We start from the raw sequence: 7,885 nt of genomic DNA, 5'->3' as shown, positions 1-7,885 counted from the left end.
CATCTCCTCCAGGGCCAAGACTCCCCTGGGGATTCAGCTCAACCTGGTAGATTCAGTACAGGCAGGCCCAGTCCCCTCCTTCCAGGCTGAGCAAAGTGTCCCTGTATAAGCCCAAGGTTCCAAACAGCCAGCTCATGCACTAAGGATAGGTCTGGGTCCCACTGCCTGGGTGCCTCCCAAAGAGGTCAAGCTATTCATTTGTCTCACTTATCCAGAGGGCCTGATCCAGCTGGTGGCTCCACAGCCTTTGGTTCATAATTCATGTGCTTCCATTCGCTTGGCTACTTGTCCCTGTGCTTTTTTCAATCTTGGGCTCAACAATTCATGCTCTTACAGTCCCTCCTCTTTCTAAACAATTGGACACCTGGAGCTCCACCTGGGGCCTGGCTGAGGATCTCTGCATCCACTTCCATCAGTTATTGGATGAGAGTTCCAGCTTGACTGTTAGGGTGTTTGTCCATCTGATCACTAGACTAGGTCAGATCGGGCTTTCTCTTGACCATTGCCAGTAGTCTACAGTGTATGTATCATTGTGGATTTCTGGGGACCTCTCTAGCACATTGCTTCTAGACTCCTACACAACTCCCGGGAGGCTACCTAAAAAACAGGACCCTAAGAAAGACTCAGGGATCGCCCAATGACAGAGAAATGGATGAGACCTACATGAACAACCTGGACGACAGTAGGAGTAATGCAAGGCAAGGTTTGGGGGAAAGAGAACTTAGGGGAGCAGGAGATCCCAGCTGGATCAAGAACAGAAAGGGAGAACAAGGAATAACAGACCATGATAAATGAAGACCACATGAGAACAGGAAGAATCAAAGTCCCACATTCTTTATAGAAGACATTTCACAAAGTTTTCATTCAAGTACGGAGGGTATAAGACAAGCCCAATACTTGTTGTTTTTAAGAAAGGGATATAAGTCATGTGGCCTGAAATTTAGGATCACCTTGAAATTAGGATCCAATGCCACATAACAGAAGTTTTGCTTGGAAGGAATTGTGAGTCAGTGATGCCCTAAATCCATGTTTCTTTTTAGCTTCTGTTCCTCACTGTGTATGGAGATCTCTTTGAAATAATAAGATGCAATACAACTGGTTTCCATTGATAGAGGGACATGTGCTTTTCATTTTTCATTGGATCTAATAAACCTTGGTGGCTGATTTAGTTCAAAACATATCCTTAGCCTTTTTCACAATATTTGGAAAAGTATTTGGAGGAATAGTTTAAAGAATTTTATCAACTGTAGATAGCTGAATTTCTCAGGGAGGAGTAAGAAGACACTTTAAGAATGTTTGTGTAGTCATATCTTAATACCTCTCCCGTCTCTAGGTGCTTGAGAAATGACTTCTGTTCTCTTTCTGGCCATCCTATGCTTGGGACTGCCCTCAGCTGCTGCAGAACCCGATCCCAGCTTGGATGCTGAATGGAAAAACTGGAAAATGAAATATGAAAAATCATACAGCCTGGTTGGTAACCTGAAAACTGTCCAGAATAACTCCAGAGTGCTTTGAAATTGCTGTTGAAATGATCTAGGCACATTAGAGGTCACTTATTCCCCCCCACCACCATCACCACTGAGAGATTACCTAATCATTACCATTATGAGCACAGGGTAGTCAAATTCCTTTTTCCTCTGTATGTGGAGAATGTGTGACTATAGTGTCCTATAATAGCTCTCCTAGGCCTCTAGTCACCTGTAGCAGCAAGTTCACAAGGTCAGCTTGTGCAGAAGCTTAGTTAGAAAGAAATGTCATCCATTATGTTCTTATCCAGGAGGAAGAAGCAATGAGGAGAACAGTATGGGAAAAAAACTTGAAAATTATTAAAGATCACAATGGGGAGAATGGTCTTGGGAAGAACGGCTTCACCATGGAAATGAATGAGTTTGGTGACATGGTGAGTGTGACATGGATTGCTTCACACTGTGGTTTCTTGAGTGTTTACATGGAGTCTTTTCTTTTATAATCATCTATGTAATTTTCCTTGATGACCAATGAAGAATTCAGGAAAATGATGATTGATTTCCCAGTCTGAGCTCATCCTCGCCAGGAGGGGAAAAGTATCCAGAAACATCATGCTGGTGTTGTTTTACCCAAATTTGTGGATTGGCGAAAGAATGGCTATGTGACTCCTGTGCAGGACCAGGTAAGACCATATCATGTGCCCATCTGCTTAAAACTTGTTGAAGAGGAAAAGGATTTGGTGTTTCTGTGTGCACACTGAGTGTGGAGATATGTGCAGTACATTTTTTAAATAACATTTTTTCTTCTTTGAGTGTAGATGTATCCTGCTTGTTAAATAAGAAACACAGAACCGATTGCAGAGTTAAAAACCACGAGGTCAGAGCAAAAGCGGAAAACCTTACCCTTCACTGCTTCTGTGGTTCCTCCTCTCCGCGGCGCCCAATGTGGGGCAAGAGTTTCCACCTAAAACCTGAGAAAAAAGATTCTAAACGGAGCTAAAAACAGCTTCCTAGTTGTATCTCTCAAGTTAGCAGCAGCCTGCCGGTTTGAGCTACTGTGGTGGGTTCCTGGCGTGTGCATCTGACCTGCAGTGTGGCAGGAATGAGGAATCTACAAGCAACACTTTGCTCTGCTTCATGGTGGATTTAGCCTTTGCGAGTTAAAAAAAAAAAGTTTCTGGGCTATGCACTACTTTGATAGAACTGCTTCTGATAGTTGATGGTACACATGGCTCCAGACCCAGAGCTGGCGGTACTGTAACTTCCGCCATGTTGGGAAGCAGAGGTGGGTGGAGCCAGCATCCACAGCAGCGTTTCAGTCATACAAAGATGGATATTACACAGAGAATCTGTTTTATGTTATCTTTTGGATTTTTAACTGCAGAAAAAGATTTGATTATAAAAACAAATATGTAAATTTTAAAGGTACCTTGACTTCAAAATTTGGATATAAGGATATGTTGCTTTGGAAAGGAGTCTCTCCTTTTGTTTCCACAGAAAGCCAGAGGCTGTGGATTTGTTCCAGATTAAGATACATCAGGTTTGATCAGCCAAGACCACCTGAAAGGTCTCCGATGACACAGTGGCCCAGATGATCCGACATCTAGAATGGTTTCAAGGCAACTGGCTCAGAGGTTCACCCTAATGGACTACTCCATAATCCTAAAATTTTCTTTGTGTTCCCATAAGATACAGCGCCCCCCTCCAGCAGGAAGTAGTAAGAGAAACTACGCCCAAATTCCCAGCTGGCTTTGGAGATGGAACTGGCTCACTCCTTCTCTAAACCCAGACATATTGTTAAAAGAAAAGGGTAAGAGATTCTTGTGTCCCAAATCAAAAGAGCCCTCTGGTGTGGGACAGAGAAAAAACCATATTTTTATTTAAAGCAGGTTGATTATAAATGAGATCTCTTTCTAAAGAAGAAAGGGGAATATGATATAGATATAATAGGATGAATGGGTAGATTATGGAACTTACTTCTAAAGAGCAACAACTTGTTTAAAAAGTTTTACATTGGTATAGACTTTAGTCTATTGATACAAACTTAAAGTTAATTTTGTTATACTGTGTGCATATTTCTACTCATGTTTAAGGTATTATGTTTTATAGCTCATTTAAATTGTAATGGATAATTAAAAATAGATTAATAATTAGTCATCTATGATAATCATACTCGTAGCCATGTTAGTTAAGTCTTCTAGGTATACACAGAGATATTTCAGATAGATAGGCAATCTTCAAATACTTCAAAGACCTACAGAATATGGCATTTAAAATATTTTTAAAATTTAGACTTTCTGGACAGTGAGACATGTCTGCTCCTGGCAGCACCGATTTGCTTCAGAGAGGAAGATGGGCATTGAAAACACTTCATATCTTATCTTCACCTTGGCAAAAATAGCCATTTGGGCTAGAAACTGTTCTTGCCTGGACTGCTTGATCAACTGGACATGCAGGACCCATAGAAAGGTGACCACTAAACTTTGCTTGACAAAATGGTCCTTCAGGTTCCTGCTTTGCAGAGGAAACTGCCAGACATTCTACAGGACACTGAGAGAAGTAACCGAGAGACTCTAGCCCTGTGGGCTGAAGACAGATGCCCCAACTTTACAAAGGAACATTAGGTGACTGTCCAGGCTGCCAGCTGTCTCTGTCTACTCTTGCAAGACTCCTGAAAAATGCTTGCATCCTTCTCCCGGTTCTCAGGTAATATTATATCCTTCTGAGGTCTTTGATGTGGTTGAAGAATAGATAGTTATAATTTCCTCAGTTATGATACAAGATAAGTTAGATATAAAACCTTAGACTCACAAATATAAGATAGATAGGATATCTTCTTTAATACTGTAACTATAATTATTGCTTGATAATTGTTTTGTTATATGTAATTGTACTATGTAAAGTTAAAACCTTCCTTTAAAAAAAAAAGAAAAGGGGAAGTGCTGTGGATATCACTCTGTGTAAATAAAGTTCTGATTGGCCAGTGGCTAGGCAGGAAGTATAGGCGGGACAAGAGAGAAGAGAATTCTGGGAAGTAGAAGGCTGGGGAGAGACACCGCCAGCCGCCACCATGAAAAGCAACATGTAAAGATACTGGTAAGCCACAAGCCATGTGGCAAAGTATAGACTAACAGAAATGGATTAATTTAAGAGAGAAGAAGTAGATAACAAGCAGCCTGCCACGGCCATACAGTTTGTAAGCAAGATAAGTTTCTTTGTGTTTACTTGGTTGGGTCTGAGCGACTGTGGGACTCGTGGGTAAGAGAGATTTGTCCTGACTGGGCCAGGCAGGAAAACTCTAACTACATTTGAGTGCTTTATACATTTTTACAAGTCCTAGAAACCCACCACATACTCTCTTTTAAACTGCACCCATCTTTCTGTAGAATCCATTCCCTCTTCTATTGTCATTAATAACCCATAGAATCAATTGATCCTGTTCAAATGTGCATGCATGTGGCCATGACTGGAGCATGAGTAAATTGTCAGTCATTGTATTCTTAAGAGACCGGTTTTCCCTTCTTAGTCATCTAACAACTACCAGTAAATAATTTTCATAATGTAGAAATCTATCTGAGTCGTTGATGGGGTTGGTATTTTTTTGTGGATGACAATCTTTTCTTCCCTGCTCAGGGTAATTGCAATTCTTGTTGGGCATTTTCTGTGATTGGTGCCATAGAAGCACAGATAATCTGGCAACTAAACAAACTCACCCCTCTGAGTGTGCAGAACCTAGTGGATTGTTCTAAACCTCAAGGCAATAATGGCTGTCTTGCAGGTGATACATACAATGCCTTCCAGTATGTATTACACAATGGAGGTCTGGAGGCTGAGGCAACCTATCCATATGAAGGAAAAGTAAGTGGACATCCTCTACTGTCATTTTAACTCACCTTGGAGTGTGGAACAATTGTAGAGAAAATTCACTGTCTTCAGATCTCAAATTATTTGATAGAATCTCTCTGTACACCATCAGTTCTGTCATTAGAGCATGTACATTTGCATAGCTTTCTGGTGAAATGATTTCAGTGCTCTGTTTACTTATGTGCACATGAAGAATATTCAAACTACTGTACATACAACACAGAATCTCTACCTTAAAATTTCTTATGGATAGGAAGACCAATTTGTTGTCATTGAAGAAATGCAAGTTAATTTTTGGTTCTAAATCTCCCAGTATCATTTCATTTCTTGAAATGATTTATAACAGCCCAGACTTGGGTGTGCTCAGCTGTAAAGGGCAGAGTGTTGTGGTTGTGACTCATGTTCTCAAGAAGGTGAGTGAAAGTAACTGACTCTCTTACCTCTTTACCTTTTAAAGGAAGTGCAATGTAGGTATAATCCAAAGAATTCCATTGCTGAAATCACAGGATTTGTGTCCCTCCAGAAAGTGAGTACTATCTAATGGCTGCTGTAGCAACTATTGGGCCCATCTCTGTTGGAATTGATGCTTCCCATGATTCATTCAAGTTCTACAAGAAAGGTACACAAATTTTCTTCTAGATAAGAAAAACCTTAGGACATCCCTGGGCCACAGCATGTTCATGGGCTGGTATTTATGTATACAGTGTGATGTGAATATTTGGTTTACTTGGATTTTATTCCTCTCCATATAATCATCATGATTGTAGTTTTTCAAGTAACGTGACACCCACATGCAATTTAATTATCATAATTAATGAAATTTATTGATTAGCTAATTTTTCAACTCTACTACTTTTCATAGATATTTTAGGTACTTATAGAAACTGATTATCTAAAATTAAAACAAAACAGATCCTCTTGAATCAAGTAATTTATCTTCTATGTGGCATAAGATTCTAAAAACAAAGAATATAAAATTCCAAGGAGTCATCTCAGATGCAAGTAAACAAGTATTTATCAACAAATCTACACTGATTATAATTGCTTCCCTTTTCTGTGAAATTCTCTATGTATTAGTGTTCTTGGTAACAATTCATTCAGCTTTTCCTCTGATTATAGTTTACATCATTTCTGGGATCTTTGAAAATCTTCCTATTTTTAGTGGCGGTGGCCACTGTCAGGTGTCCTGTGCATCTCATATCAGCTTCCATTTTATTTCTCAGGTATTCATCATGAGCAAAATTGCAGCAGTAATTCTCTGACTCATGGAGTTCTGGTTGTTGGTTATGGATTTGAAGGAAATGAAATGAATGGTAATAACTACTGGCTGATAAAGAACAGGTATGAATTGCCAAAAAATGTCTATTTGAAATTCCAGGGCCTTGAGAGATGGTTCAGTGGTTTAAAGCACTGCCTGGCTTTCCAAGGGATTCATAAAGGCATTGCATGTTGCAGTCAGTTGTTGAATACACAGCCCAAAACTTTGTCCCATTTTAGTCAAACAATGTTTGCTCTTGTTTTCCCACATTCATGCATGAAATGTGTGTACATGCATGGATGTTTGCATGTCGGTTGATCGTGTGTAGAGGTCTGATGTTAGCATCAGCTTTTTTAAAATTTATGTAACTTCTATATTGCAGCAGTGTGTCTTGATGATCTAGTTCATTGTCTAGACAATTTGGTCCAAGTATGTCCTGTTTTGATGTCCTGAGAACTTGAGTTACAGGCACAATAAAATGTCAATCTCACTTTAATGTAACTCTTTAAATTTATCTCCAGTCCTTAGCCTCTGAACTTTCCTATAGCTTGAACAGCCTACTCACAATGTGTGGTAATAATATTCCCATTTGTCACTGGTTTCTTGTGGGTCAATGTCATGTCTGTGCCATTGTTTTTCTAAAATCTGACACATTTCTTAATTTTGAACCATATATGGGTAGACAACCATTCTGCCCATTTTCTACTGTGGTGTTCGCAATCCTCTTTGAGGTGCCTCTTGGTGCTCAGAAGTAAATCCTCTCCCTTTTCTGATCCTTCTTTTAGGTTGGTCTCCTGTTAATATATATAATGTAAAATGTATATATAACACACATATATAATTTATTATATAATAAATCTAACAGACAATGATCTTTCTACTAAATAGAAAACATGATTTTATTTTTAGCTGGGGTAAAAAATGGGGCAGGAAGGGCTACATGAAAATTGCCAAAGACTAGAACAACCACTGTGGAATTGCTTCATATGCCTACTACCCCACTATGTGAGCAACTTGATGGCCTCAATTGGCAGGAGACAGCATTTCCAGAGAAGTGCTATTCACTTTTTGGTGACTAAACTTTTATGGGTATATGGGAGTTATGTCCCTGAAAAGCTACATTGCCATGTGAATTTTGAAACCTTTCAACTATTTGACATTATGAGCACTGTTGCTCCAACGTATTTTTATGATTCCTGAAGAAACTTACTTTTAGTTTTAATGATTGTGCAAATAAAATCATTTAAACAGAAAAATTCAAGTATAATTTATAGGTTCTTTCTCTTTTTTTCAGCAA

At 39.3% G+C, this 7,885-nt stretch overlaps 1 pseudogene; it reads left to right on the top strand.

The window, feature by feature from the left end:
* Nucleotides 1-1,344: 1,344 nt before the first annotated feature.
* Nucleotides 1,345-7,597, top strand: LOC118584412 (annotated as a pseudogene).
* Nucleotides 7,598-7,885: the final 288 nt, after the last annotated feature.

This window comes from Onychomys torridus, chromosome 5 (genome assembly GCF_903995425.1).
Source record: "Onychomys torridus chromosome 5, mOncTor1.1, whole genome shotgun sequence".
NCBI classification, from domain to species: domain Eukaryota; kingdom Metazoa; phylum Chordata; class Mammalia; order Rodentia; family Cricetidae; genus Onychomys; species Onychomys torridus.
The sequence above is the reverse complement of the archived record's forward strand: the minus strand, read 5'-3'. Positions and strand labels throughout refer to the sequence as shown.